This window comes from Lissotriton vulgaris, chromosome 1_1 (genome assembly GCF_964263255.1).
Source record: "Lissotriton vulgaris chromosome 1_1, aLisVul1.2, whole genome shotgun sequence".
NCBI classification, from domain to species: domain Eukaryota; kingdom Metazoa; phylum Chordata; class Amphibia; order Caudata; family Salamandridae; genus Lissotriton; species Lissotriton vulgaris.
In genome coordinates, this window is record NC_141685.1 from 1,894,440,319 (window position 1) to 1,894,455,775 (window position 15,457).

Sequence of the window (15,457 nt, forward strand, 5' to 3'; positions counted from 1 at the left end):
ATCGCTTCAACGGTCCCCAGAGCTAGTGGGGGTACCTTCCCCGATCGAAATCGGTGGTGGCACCGATCTGCTGGCCGGCGGAGTTTGGCGTGGCGGACCAGGCCGCAATCCACGGACTATCCTTGGGGCTGCCCGTCCTACGTAACGCTACGTGCGGCATGGAGTGCCAGTGAGGTCTCGGGCTGCCGGACTGCCTCCTATCCTGTCGTTCTTTCAGAGCGGCTTGCACCGGTACTTTGGTCAGTGGACGCTGTAGCACGGCTCCTAGTGGTGTGTGAACTGTGCACTAGCTGCGGTGGCCTGGGGCGCTCCAGAGAGGCCCGAGAGCCCTGCGGCGGGAAACTGCATCCTACGGACGCCGGTTAGCGGAGGACATTTCCACCTTGATCTGCTGGGGGACTGACGGCGCACAGGGGCCGGGGAGTGTGCTGGAGTGTGCTGGTACTTTTCACCGGTCAGCGGTGGGACCTACGCTGTGGTGTGTGCCTGGAGGCTGAGATCGTCCTCCTGGACCCTACCGTACCCAGCTCCCTGAGGCCGCCATTTTGACTTCCATTCTTTGCTACGCAACGAACTGCTCAACGGAGTTTGCTTCCCCGTCGCCCCCCCTGCATCGTGCCGGCACTGTCTGGGGTGCCTCATCAACGTCCTATACGCAACACTATGGGGAAAGGCGACAGAAACCAACCGAAGCTTTCGTTCGAACAGCGGAGGCCGAGGGGCGCGGAGGGGGCGCCTCCGGAGACCTCGACGCAGGCTGCTGATAGCTCGCTTTGCGCGGACATTCGCGAAATGCTCTGTACTATGGAAAAGGGCTTGCAGGAAAGTATGTCCGCGATTGGCACGAAAATTGACGCTTTGTCCTTCAGAATGGACCGGATGTCTGAGAGAGTGGACAAACATGCAGAGAGGCTAGATATGGCGGAGCGAAGGCTGACGGAGGCGGAGGAGGCCCAGACGGAGTGGGATAAGGACCGTAAGCAGTTCGGTCGCCTGCTCCAGGTCATACAGGACAAGACGGAGGACTTGGAGGCTCGCTCACGGCGTTCCAACATCCGCATCACGGGTGTGGCGGAATCTACCAACACTGGCAAGATGGAGCTGTTTGTAGAGAAGTTACTTTGCACGCTGCTAGGGGAGGACGTCTTCTCCCCCATGTTTATCGTTGAGAGGGCCCATCGTACTCTGGGACCGAAACCGCAGCCCGGCCTTCCACCGCGGCCGATCATTGCTAAGCTTTTGAATTACAGGGACCGCGACTTGGCACTACGGCTGGCGAGGGAGAAAGGGGATCTACAGTTTGAGGGCATGAACATCTCCCTCTACCCTGACTTCACGGCGAGAGTGCAGGAGGAACGGAAGCGCTTCGCCCCTTATAAGAAGCAGATGAGAGACATGGGGCTAGATTACGCCATGTTGTACCCGGCGAGACTCAGGATCAACAAACAGGGGCACTCACACTTTTTCACGGACCCAGCGGACCTGAAAAAATCTCTTAAGGAATGGGCCAAGGAACAGCGTAACAGCCCGAGGGGTCAACGTGCAGACGAGGAGGAGGCCGCCTCTCTGGATGGCCAGGGGTGAACCGCCCTTCGTCCCTGTACCCGGCTTGGCTAAGTCATCGTGGGCGGTTGTGTTGCACTTACAGGTCCGATGAACCTTATATTTGCTTTCTGGAATACGGTTAATGTGACCCGAGTCAGGCTGCTGGGTTATGTTCTTACTAAGGTTTACTGCTTGACTTTCACATTGGGGGGGTACTGCTCGAAGACAGTGGGACTTGTTATCCGTCACTCTGCTTTTTTTTTCTTGCTTGGGCTGAGGTGGGGTGCCGAAGACACTGGGGGGCGGGGCGGGGCGGGGAGCTACTGTGGTACCTGGTTTCTGTTCGATCGTATTGCTGTCTGGCTGGGAACCTCGGCCCCTGTGCTTTCGGCTCTCGACTCTCTAGAGGGTCTTTGGGTTTGTAGTGGGTTGTGTCGGGGTGGGTAGTGACATGCTCTGTCTGACCGGGTTGGGGTTGGTCGGCTGTGGGTGGGTGGCCGCTTGTCCTGTTCTTCTATTGTTGCTCATGTGTTGTGAGGGGGTTGGGGACTGTTGGGATGGGGGTCTGTTTAAGCCAACTACTGAAATGTGTCTGATGTACCGTCTGCTCTGCTCTGATGTTATCTCTAACTTGCTATGTCGACCGTTGAGACTCTAGGACCGGAGAGCGGCCCAGGCTCTCTACGATTGCTATCATGGAATGTGAGAGGGCTTAACGACTTCCGTAAGCTTAGGAAGGTCCTGGCGTACTTGCAGCGCCACTGGATTGACCTAGCTTTGCTGCAGGAAACACATCTGCCTCTGTCCAGTCCTATGTTACAGACGAGGGGTCTTGGGACCGCGTGTGTTGCTGCGGGGTTCACCACGCATGCTAGGGGGGTGATCACCTGGGCTAATCCCAAATCTCAATTGTCACTACGGCAGGTGGCGGTGGACCCGGAGGGTCGGTATGTGATTGCTCGTTGTGTTGGGAAAAGTCATGATTTGTTGCTGGTGAATGTGTATGGCCCCAACTACGACTCCCCTGATTTCTATGCCTCGCCAGCGGACAGCTGTAGGCAGTTTGTGGGCTCTAGGATGCTGTGGGGGGGATTTCAATTTAGTGTTGAACCCAGAATTAGACAGGTCGGCTGGCCCCCCCAGGTCCCCGGCTGCATCGGCGTTGCTCCTATTAACGGAATGTGTGAAGCTTGACCTGCTTGGATGTGTGGCGCCATAGGCACTCGGGCGGGGTGGGTTCACCCATTACTCCGCCTACTATAACCTTCATACGCGGATAGATTACTGGTTTGTTTCCCGCTCCCTACTTGATACGGTGAAGGGGTGCACGGTGTTGTCTCGCACACTGTCTGATCACTCGCCACTACTCTTGCTTCTGGTTGCCCCTGCTAGGAGGATTCCCCCGTTTACCTGGAGGTTCCCTCCGTATTCCCTCCTTGATGAAGCCTTCAGAGGGGAACTGGCCGAGGACATAGAGACCTACTTTTCGACTAATGTGGGGTCGGTGGATAGTGTTCAGGTGCTTTGGGATGCGTTTAAGGTATACGTCAGAGGGATGACGATGGCACAACACTCCGGGGTACTCAAGGCTATCAGGCGCCGGCTGCAACTGCTTGAAACACAACTGACTGATCTGGAGCGGCAAGCGGGAGACTCGGGTACTCCTACAGTCGCAGACAAACTTAAGCCCCTGCTAGAGGAATTTCAAGAAGAGGCGGACAGGGAAATGAAGCATATGGGTAAATATGCCACAGCGCGCGCGTATGGAGAACGGGAGCGTCCAGGCGCTCTCCTAGCCAAACTGATGCGCAACAGCAGGCCCCCATTAACAATTGAGGAGTTAGTGACGGCTGCTGGAGACGTGGTGACGGAGGAGCAGGATATCCTGGCGGAATTTCACTCTTATTATACGGAACTGTACTCATCGAGGTCTAGCCACCTTGAGGAGGAAATCGACGAATATTTAAGTTACATACAAATGCCCTTCCTTGCCGACTGGCAGAGGGAGTTTCTTATGGCCCCAATTCAGAAAGAGGAGATCACAGAAGCGCTGGAGGGTATGAAGTCTGGTAGCGCACCTGGGGCGGACGGCCTCACGGTGGCTTTTTACAGGGCCTTTCAGGATAAGCTTGTCCCGTACCTGATGCTCCTGTTTGATGATATTTGTCAACAGGGCAGCATGTCAAAATCTATGAGGGAGGCGCTGCTTATTACCATCCCGAAGCCAGGTAAACCCCCTAATCAATGTGGCTCTTACCGGCCACTGTCGTTGATAAACGTGGACGCGAAACTGTATGCGAAGGTACTGGCGACACGTTTGGCGCTTCTGGTCCCGGAACTGGTGGCCCCAGAACAGGCTGGGTTCGTCCCGTCACGCAATCTCACTTATAATATCCGCACGGTGTTGGGCACGATACAGCATGTCAGGCAAGAAAATAAGGCTGTAGCCATCTTCCTAGACATGGAAAAGGCCTTCGACTCTGTTGAGTGGTCGTTCATGCTCAGAGTCCTCCGCAAGTATGGACTCGGTGAACCGTTTCTGCAAATGTTGGGAGCTCTGTATTACAAGCCTACTGCGCGACTGAAAATAGGGAACTTGGTCACTGATCCGATCGAGATTGGAAGGGGCACCCGTCAGGGCTGTCCCCTCTCTCCACTGTTGTACGCCATGGTGGCGGAACCCCTCGCTTGCGCTATACGAGAATATCATAGGTTCGAGGGGATAAACTTTCCGACGTACCAGATTGGTATCTCGACATACGCGGATGATACTCTGCTATATGTCCGTGACCCGGAGACAAACCTCTCGGCGGTGCTGCGGGAAGTGGTGAGATTCGGGGCCTTGTCGGGCCTTCGGGTCAATTGGGACAAATCGGTGGCGTTACCCTTGACTCCGGTGACACTCCCATTCGACTCGGAGTACCCATTGCAGTGGACCACGGACTCCATACGATATCTGGGGATTCGTGTTCACACTGACCCGGAGGTCCTGATACGAGAGAACTATGGGGTTGCCTATTCCAAACTGGTGGACGATGTCGAAATGTGGTGCAGGCTCCCGCTTTCTCTTATGGGCAGGATAGCGCTCATGAAAATGGTAGTGCTCCCCAGATTTCTCTTTCTATTTACGAACATACCTGTGGTCCTCTCCAAAGCTTTCTTCCGGCAACTTACTCAGACACTTATTCGCCTAGCGTGGGGGGGCAAACAACCAAGGGTGCAATGGCAAACACTCATTCTTCCGTATGAGCAAGGGGGGCTTGGGGCTCCAGACCTAGAACGGTACTATAGGATTGCTCAGGGAGCGCATCTTCACACATGGATTCATGGGGATCCTGGCATCCCTCATGTGAAGCTGGAACGTCTTTGCGGACCCTATCCCTCTCCCGGCCACAGTATGCTATCCAGCCGATCGTAGGGTCGGCAACTTGGACTCTATCGCCGCCACGAACCATGCTTGGCATGCACTGGTAAGCTCCCGAGAGAGTGTGTTGCTATACTCTCCCCTTCTACGTGTGGAGTGGGCAGTCTGGTTGGCCCCACTGGCGGAGAAAGGCGTCCTGAAAGCGTTACGTGAATTGGGCATTGTCACGGTGGGAGATCTCTTCTTAAATGGCACTCTGAAGACGTTGCAGCAGGCCCTCCAGTCCTGTCCTGGGGCAACGCTGTTACATAGCTTCCAGTATCATAGGGTTCGTAGAGCGGCGCTGGTCGCACTGGGTCCGGAATTGGCGGAGCCGCAGGAAGTGCCGGAGCTCACGTATGTAATCAAGACCCCCTCTTCTCGTAAACTGATCACGGCCCTTAGGACACTGGGTGATAGGCATCGGCAGCACCCCCCATCCAAGGCCCGGTTGGCCTGGCAAGCTGACCTCCAAACTCCTATCTCGGATGAGATGTGGCGTTATTGTTCCGCTAACACTAGAAAGATTTCACTCAACAGTAGGCACCGCCTGATTCACTTTAAGTACCTACAGCGTGTCTACTACACACCTGAAAGGCTGCACAGGTATGGACTGAGGGAGTCAGCGGAGTGTGAGCGCTGCCACTTTCCCACGGCTGATTTTCTCCATATGGCCTGGACTTGTCCTAATATCCATAAGTTTTGGACAGAGGTCTTTGCGGATCTTAGCTCTATATTAGGTGAGGAGATTTTGCCCTGCCCGGCGCTCGCTTTGCTTGGTTTTTCCAAGCCGCTGCCGGTGGCACTGCGGCGGCTTGCGGACATGGCGTTGCTGATGGCCAAGCATCTGGTTGCCTTGTGCTGGATGCGGGGGCCAGTTCCTACGAAGAAACGATGGGAGGCGGACTTACTCTACTGTTGCACGCAATCGGAGGTGTATAGTGAACTACTTCCACCGAAAAGTCGCCCCAAGAACTTCTGGGGGTTGTTTAAGGCGTTCCAGAGCGCGCAAGGGGACAGTGAATCAGATCCTGAGGGGGAGGAGTTGGATGTACTGCAGGAGAATGGGGTGGCGGTGGTTGATTCTGAGGAGAATGGTGGCTGAATGTTCCTGTGTCGTAGATGGGTGGGGGATTGTGCCTGGGTTTTAACTGTGCTATGTACTGGGTGAGTGATTGCGTAGGCTGTCCTGGGCGGCGGTAGACGTTGTCCCCCTTGAACTTTGCTCCGCCCTCGTGGGCTCTTGAGTCGGCAGCCATGCCTCTCTAGTGGGGTTGTGGATGTGGTGTTTGGTGGGAGTGGGCGAGTGGACACGGTTTTAGGTAGTCTGGCTAGTTACTTGGGTGGGTGGGCTTGTGTTGGAGTGGGGGTTTGGTTCTTTTCTGCACCTTTTCCTTTTTTCCCTGTCGACAGCCTTCATCCTTGGGTTTTCATGCAGTTGCTTCTATATGTTTATACTGGCCGTGCTATCTCGGCACACCGAATTGCGCTTGGAAGTATCACCGCCAGCGCCGCCGGTTGGACTTTACTTTGACATATTGAGGTCAGTCGTCATCTGCTTCCATGGATTGATATTATTGCACATTTCTTTTTCACCTACCGTTGCGCCGCCAGGCCTCCGGGCTGTTGGTATCGTGGCTGTGTGTGTTACCTCTACGCAGGGATTTGGGTGTGACCTATTGCTGCCGCCGACCTCCGGGTTGTAGGCGATGACGGCTGTGTGCATGACTTAAAGGTGTAATAAAGTACAAATTTAACAAAAAAAACTATCAACCAATCTCACTTCTACCTTACCTAGCCATGGTTTTGGAAGCCTATGTCACGAGATGTCTCACTGATTTCCGGGAGGAATCTGAATTTCTTGATTCCCACCAAGCGGGGTTCCGCCCGGCTCATTCTACCAAGGTGGTGATCCTTACAGTGTTGGACACTCTCCGTAGCAAGGTCGATAGTTGCTCCTCGCAGGCTCTCGTTTTGCTTGATCTTTCCACGGCCTTTGACACGGTCGACAATAACCTTTTAGTCGACCAGGTGAGGGGTGTGGGAATTTCAGGACTTGCCCTGGGCTGGATCACCTCCTTTTTGGAAAATCGTTCCCAGACGGTCTGTACTGCACAGTTTACTGCCCCAAGAACTAGAATTTCTTGCGGAGTCCCTCAAAGCTCCTCACTTTCTCCCCTGTTGCTTAATCTTTACCTTCTCCCTCTTGTCCGAGCCCTGAAAGAGCGTCAAGTTTGTACTTTTAACTATGCTGACGACTCTCAACTCATTTTCTCCATCACCAACTCCTCGGAGTCGGTCCACGCCTTTCAGTCTACCCTGCTGTTCATTAGTCAGTGGATGTGGTCGATACATGGACGAGGGAACGGGGAACCAATCTGAATTGAACAAAACTCCTAATAAAGTAAATCCCCCTGGACTAACATTATATAGTAGCACTCCCTCCATAGCATCCAATGACATTCCCTCTATGCAAAGTGAGATGAAATCTCCACATCTAAATTTTTCAGGGATCCGTGCTTATGTAGAGTCCGAATATCCAAAAAATGAAAAACCGATTTCGGACTCTTTAATAGCTCTTGAGGACCTACTGGCCTCTATATTATTGCTATTAGGAAAATTTGCTGTGAGTTCTGACTGTATTATGGACTCAGTAACCGAGATTTTGAAAGTATTAGTGGCAAAGCATACGGAGAATGGAATAGTTATTCCCAGTAACTCGGTTGCCTCAAATACTGCGGAAAGTAATAATATACTAAGTAAAACTCCAGTGGTTGGGACAACGCTACAGGTGGATATCCATGAGCGTGTTGAAACTTCAATTCCAACCTCCTCAATAAAGCTGAATGGAAAACAAGGAGACTCTATAGTGAAGGAAGAAAGTTCACTGCTCACATCTCAATCTACAGCAAAGAGTCAATTAAAGGAGGAAGAACACCCTGTAGAGGACAATCAAACCACTGGTAATGCGTTATTTCCTATCTTTAATCATGACAAAAAAGAATATGAAACAACGTCTGGTACTAAGGGAATCAAAAAGGGAAAAGGTAAAAAATATAAAGGAAAGAATAGGAAGCCAGTTCGTAAGTATACGAGGAGACGACAAAGGCAAGTTATATTTCAAAAACATTTAAATGAAGCTTCGGATGAAATAGAAATTTTAGAAAACTCTATATTAGATACCAATATGAAAGTGGCAGCGGTTTGTGTTACCAGTTCTGTCGTGAAAGATATCCCTGCTGTTAACAATAGCGATGGAAGAGTTCCATATTCTGAGATTAACGAGACAGAACCACGTGTATCAGCAGAAGAAGATATAAGACCTGAGACTATGGTAATAAGGACACTTAATCCATCTGCCCCTATTTTTCGATTGTCTTCTGAAGTACCACTGGTATCAACAAACGTCCCTCCGAAAGATGCTCCGTCGTGGGTAGATACACTGTCATTGGACTTTTTGCCATTATTCGATTCTGACTTAAATCTGAATAGGTCATGGCTGCTTAGCTGCCTTAAAGATATTGAAAGTTTAAAATTAATTCAGTCAAGTGACATCGATTTGGTTTCATCAGTAACATGTGAGAATGGCCAACGAGCAAGGGTTAAATTCTGCTCAAAAATAATTGCTAATATCATTCTTCAGCAAGCAGAAGCTTTTCAATGTAGAGGTATAGATGTGTTACCTTTCATTAGCACTTGCTGTAGAGAGGGACCATTTAAATTGGGTGTTAAACAAAATGTCTTGTCCGCTTGTAACAAGGATTTAAAAATCTGTGTTTCAAGGGGAAAGCGTATGGTTTCAAAGATTCCAATATGTAATGAGAACGTGATCCCGTCTCAATGTCATGACCCCCAGCAATGGAATTGGCTACCAGGAGCATTATCGAGCAATACATCGATTAGCAAATGTCTATTTCATCATCTTTAACAGACAATTAAATATTATCTCCTGGAATGCCGCAGGACTGTACAATTCCCCTGAGAAATTGAATTATCTTCTCTCTCTGAATGCTGATGTATTGTGCATCCAAGAAACATGGTGTAAAGACATACAATATGGGGGGAAAGACTATTTTGTTTTTGAGGCCCCCGCTACACCATCAAATAGAGGTCATGCAAAAGGGGGAATTGTCTGTTTTTTATCTAATTCTTTACAATGGCAATTCTCTCATTATATCGATATTAGTAAACTTTTTCAAGTAATAACTATCAATAACCTAGCTTTAGAAGGTATTCGAAAGTCACTTGTAATCATAAATGCATATATACCGCCAGAACATAATTTTAATCCTGTTTTAAAGCGAATGTTCTCGTACATAAAGCAGTTGTTAGAGGGGGCTGCGCCTCCATATATCCTTCTCATGGGTGACCTGAACAGTAAAGTGTCTAACCTAAGTTTAGAGTTATTTAGAAATAAGGCAAAGGAAGAAGCGTATAATATACCTCAATCTGTATTTCCTAATAAAATAAAAACTAACAAAAGAGGAAAGATCTTATTAGAGGAAATAAGTTTGGTAGAGGGGCTTATAGTAAACGGCAGAATGCCCTCTGATGTCCCAGCTAAGTTTACTCATGGGTCATATAGAGGTGAATCTATTTTAGATTATGTTATCACAGACTATGAGACGTACTCGTTCATTCAGGATATTGTGATCTCAAACTCTACTTTAAGTGATCATAAAATGGTTAATATAACAATTTCCCTACGACCCCCTGTGACTGAGTCCTGGTCTCTGAGTAATACAGGAATCTCTATTAAGCATAAGGGAGGGAGATGTTACTGGGATTCTAGCTCTGTAAGGAATGTTCAAAGTATTCTTGCCCAAACCATATTGGAATTAGATGAATGGCAAGGATCAGAACTCCTTAAGTTTGAAATACTATTGCAGAAACTAAGAAAGATGGCAAAGAAAAACAGAAATCCTAAGAATCTCCCACGTCCTCCGCCTATATTACTATCCTTAAATAAGGAAGTAAATAAACTTGTTAGGCAACAGTATCTTAATAGATAAAGAGAAAATGAACGTAATCTAGCCTTACTCAAAAGAAGAAGACATAGATTAAAAAATAAATTAAAGAAAGAAAAAGAAGACACACTATGGATACGGTTAAGAGAGGCATCGGTCAATAATAATTCTAGAGACTTCTGGTCCGTAATAGGAAAAGGATGTGGAGTGAGAACTCTTCCCACTCCGGTTTCTATTGCAGAGGAAGTATGGATGACATTTATTTCAAATCTTTATGCTCCCAATGGAGTGGAGGATAGAAATTTGGAGCTAATCCGGAATGAAGACAATAACATAGACCTTCCTACTGAGGAATCCATAGCAGCTGTAATAAAAAGTATGCGCTCTTCCGGAGCCATGGGCCCGGATGAATTGCCCATGACTATAATAAAGCAGGATGTCACTTCATGGAGTAAGATATTACTCCCACTGTTTCATACATGTTTCATTACTAAATTAGTCCCCAAATCTTGGAGGGGTAGTATTCTGATTCCCATATTTAAAAAGGGAGAACGGGATAACCCTAAGAATTATCGCTTAATAGCGCTTTTAGATTCAATTGGAAAAATTTTCGCAAAATGTGTTTTACTATTAATTATGAAATGGATAGAAGCAAATGATATCTTACCTATGCAGCAAACTGGGTTTCGTAAAGAGCATGGAACTCTTGATAATTTGACTGCCTTACAGGTGCTTGTAGACAAATACGTCCGTGTTCGAGGAGGTGGATTATATGTGGCATTCATTGATTTTTCAACTGCGTTTGATAAGGTAGATCGGTCAACGCTTTGGAAAAAACTTGCCACAATGGGTATGCCAGTATATTTACTAGAATTGGTAAAAGCTCTTCACTCCAACACATGGTGCAAGATGTTACTAGGTGGGGAAAGGGGACTTTCTCAATCGATCCCTTCCCCGAATGGATTAAAACAAGGGTGTATATTGGCCCCTATATTGTTCTCCCTATATACAGCAGACCTACCCTCCCATATAACATCTAGTGGAGGATTAGCCCCAAAAATTGGTGGATTACCGATATCTGTTTTAATGTATGCAGACGACATACTTGTGCTAGATTTAACCCCGAAGGGCCTGTCAAATCGCCTGCATGCACTAACACTCTTTTCAGAAGCACATTATATGAAGATTAACGCTACTAAAAGCAAGATTATGTGCATTTTCGGTAAGAAAAAATGCAGGTCTGAAAACTATAACTGGATATTAGGAGGACAGAAATTAGAGGTCGTTAAAACCTACACCTTTTTAGGAAAAATAATTACAGCAAACATAAGTGAGACTGCCCATATAGAGCACAATTCTCGTAAAGCATTATCACATGGGATGGGACTGTGTTCCTTATATAATGCCACAGGGAAGAGACATTTCACATTATTCCTTGATGTATTTAAAGCAAAGATACCCGCTACTCTCCTGTATGGGATTGAACTAGTGGATTTAAAACACTGGGGATTTGTGCAAAAAATTGAAGGAAAGATCTTAAGGAAAATATCTTCTCTTAATACGGCCTGCTCTGACATTTCATGCAGGCTGGGATTCGGACTGAGAAGTGGTTGGGTGCAGGGGTTGATTGCCCTTGTAAGATGGGTAGCCTGTCTGGTTAGAGGTAAAATTGGTTCCCTTAGAGAAGCGATTAAAAGAGAGCTTTTGGGGGACCTCAACGAGTTCTCTCTACTAGTAAAAAACTTTAGAAAGGCTGTAAGTCTGCTAGAGTTGGATGCAAACATCTTGTTTTTATTAGACCCTGTTGAACTCAAGATGAAATTAAAAAATGCATCCCGGGAACTATGTTACAAACTGGATAGGCTAGCCCAATCAAGAAAAAAAGATAGACAATCTCTGTTAAATACATACTTATTTAAACAGCCCCAACAATATCTTATTTGGAATATTCCTCATAGAGTCCGAAGGCTATGGTTTTTATTAAGACAAGATCTGCTTCCTTTAAATACTCTTCTCGCAAAATGGTACGGTGTGTCTCCTGTATGTAATTTTTGTCATAATGCTGTACAGAATCGTAACCATGTATTGTTTGTATGTAATGTATTGCGCCCTTTTCGCCTTAAATGGTTAAAACCAATTTGTCTGCAACTAGGAATTTTAAATGTAAATACTTTTCTCCATACACTTTATTGCCCGCCTAATGAAATGTTTTGCTACAGAATTTTTAATTTTTTTAAAAGTTTTTTAGATATTTATTAATAATACACGGGGAATTGCTGGGGACAGCTTGACTAATGATTGTATGTGTCGCCTCGCTTATGCTCGACTGCATGGTTTTATTCTGTTTTATTTCTCTTTGTGATGTATACTGTGTGTTTTACTTTATGTGGCCCTCATAGAGAGCCAAAAACATAATAAACTTTTGACTTTGACTTAGTCAGTGGATGAACAGTAACCACCTAAAACTAAATCCAGACAAGACAGAGTTGGTTTTAACAGGTGGTATTTCTAAAAATCCCTGGGGCTCTCATTTCTGGCCCAGTGAGTTGGGTCAGTCCCCCTCTCCTTCAGTCTACCTGTTTTTTCCAACTCAGGAAAATAAAAAAGATCTGCAGATTTCTTAACCATTAAGCCCGGATTCAGGTGATTATCGCCATGGTCATGTCCCATCTCGACTATGCTGACTCGCTTTACTTTGGCATTCACCTCTACCTATCTAAACCTCTTGCAGATGGTACAAAATCAGGCCACCCGCTTATTGTTCATCAACCTAGGCACCATCATGTCACTCCTCTTTTAGAGAAACGTCATTGGCTTCCGGTGGTCCAGCGCTGTGCTTCAAGGTTAGGTGCCTTATTTTTAAGTCACTCAATGGAAGAAGCCCTAAATTTGTGAACAACTTGATTAACAAGCACTTTCCCACACGCAATCTTCGCTCAGCACTGGTGGTGCCAGGTTTGCCATTTTGGCGCCCATGTTCTGGAACTCCCTCCCCTCTGAAATCCGCTTCTGCACCAACCTCCTCGGCTTCAGAAGCCTTCTCAAAACATGGCTATGCAAGAGTGGGAGGAAAGTTAAAGCTCCTCTCCAACCTTTTCCAGTTGTTAGAACCCCTTTTGAGAGGGTAGTGATGGACATTGTGGGGCCACTGGATCCCAAGACAGCCATGGGCAATAGGTACATCCTGGTCTTGGTGGACCATGCCACCCCGTACACGATGGTGCCCATGGTGGGCCAGGTGTAAATGGGGATCTTTTCCTGTGTGGTTTCCCCGGAGAGGTATTTTCAGACCGTGAGCAATATTTGATATCGAAGTATATGACATTCCTTTGGTGGGAGTGTTGTGTGACCTACAAGTTCACCACTTCTTACCACCCACAAGGTAAAGGTTTGGTGGAGATATTCAACCAAACCTTGAAGGGCATGATTAAAGGTCTAACAGAATCCATGAGGCGGAAGTGGGACCTCCTCTTGCCAAACCTTCTCTTTGCATATAGGGAGGTGTCTCAGAAGTGTCTTGGGTTCAGTCCCTATTAGAGGGCCTCCAAGTTTGGTGAAGGAAGGCTGGGAGGCAGCTCTCAGGAAAACTCCCCAGGATATGTTTAGTTACATGCTGGCCTTCAGAAACCAAACTGCCCACTTCAGGAAACTCGCTCAGGCGAACCTGGAAGCAAGCCAGGAAGAAATTAAAAAGTGGTATGACCAGAATGCCACTCTGGTGGAATTTCAACTTGGGCAAAAAGTGTGGGTCATGGCCCCAGTGGAACCTTGCGCCTTGCAGGACAAGTGGACAGGGCCGTTTCAGGTGGTGGAGCGCAAAAGTGATGTCACCTACCTGGTAAAATTGCAGACTCCCAGGAAACCTTTAAGGTTCTTCCACATGAACCACCTCAAGCCACACTTCGAGAGGTCCGAAGTGAGCATGCTCTTGGGGACACATGCTGGGGTAGAAAAGGAGAGTGAACCTCTCCATGACCTCCTGTCCACCAAGGAGCATGATGGGTCAGTAGAAGGTGTTATACTCTACCCTACACAGACCCCAGAGCATCAGAGTGACTGTCACCAGTTGTTGTGACAGTTTGCTCCACTATTCTCTCTGACCCCAGCTGTTACTCACTGGTGTACTCATGACGTGGACACTGGTGACAACCCTCCTGTAAAACACAAGATTTACAGGTTGACTGACCGGGTCAGGGCCAGCATCAAAGATGAGGTCTCTAAGATGTTCGTGTTAAGGGTGATAGAGCCCTCCATCAGTCCTTGGGCCAGCCCAGTGGTCTTGGTCCCAAAGGCTGCAGCACCCAGTGTCACTCCAGAACTGTGGTTTTGTGTGGACTACCGTGGGCTCCATGACGTCACTAGGACTGATGCATACCCCATCCCCAGAGCTGATGTGCTCATTGATCTGTTGGGAGCTTCCAAATTCCTCAGCACGTTTGATTTAACGTCTGGGTACTGGCAGACTGCCTTAACCGATGGGGCCAAGGAGAGGTCAGCATTCGCAGTCCCAGAAGGACATTACCAGTTCTGAGTGATGCCTTTTGGGTTGAAGAATGCCCCAGATACCTTTAAGAGGTAGAACCAGGTATTGGCTGGACTGGAGGATTTCAGTGTTGTATACCTGGATGACATTGCAGTGTACCAGCTGGGAAGAAAACTTGCAGCACCTCGGGGAAGTGTTGAAGGCTCTACAGAGGGCAGCTCATGATCAAGGCAGCAAGTGCTAGATCGGGCAGGGTTCTGTTCTGTACTTGGGATACCAGGTAGGAAGCAGCCAGGTGGCACACCTACAACCCAAGATTGACGCAATTCTGGCTTGGGAACCCCACAAGACCGGTTACTACTGGAGATTTTTTAAGGACTATGGCACCATTGTTGCCCCCTTAACAGAGGTAACTTCCAGGAAGCAGCCCAAGAAGGTGATCTGGACTGAATCCTGCCAGAAAGCTCTTGATGCCCTGAAGTCAGCCATGTTCACGGCGCCCGTGCTCAAAGCACTCGACTTCTCCAAGGAATTTGTCATGCAGACTGGAGCTTCAGAGCATGGTGGTGCTCTCACAACTGAACAAAGGGGCCTAGTCCAGCCTGTAGTCTTCCTTAGCAGGAGACTACTCCCCAGGGAACAGAGGTGGAGTGCCCTAGAAAGAGAAGCTTTTGCTGCAGCCTGTACACTGAAGAAGCTAAGACCCTACCTGTTTGGGACTCACTTCCGAGTTCAGACCGACCACAGGCCTCTAAGATGGTTGATGCAAATGAGAGGTGAGAACCTGGAGCTGTTGAGGCGGTCCATCTCCCTACAGGGAATGAACTTTACGGTGAAACACTGCCCTGGCACAGGACATGCCAACACAGATGTTCTGTCCAGGTTCTTCCGACTTAGTGAAGAGAACTCCGAGGCGGTTGGGTAGTTCTCCCTACTTTCAGCTGGAGGGGTCATGTGTTAGACTTGGCATCTTTTGGCATGTTTCCCCTGTCTTTTTTCTTTCTGACCTCCTGGTTTTGACTCTGTTTTTGCTGGTTTAGTGTCTCTGCGCACTTTTTC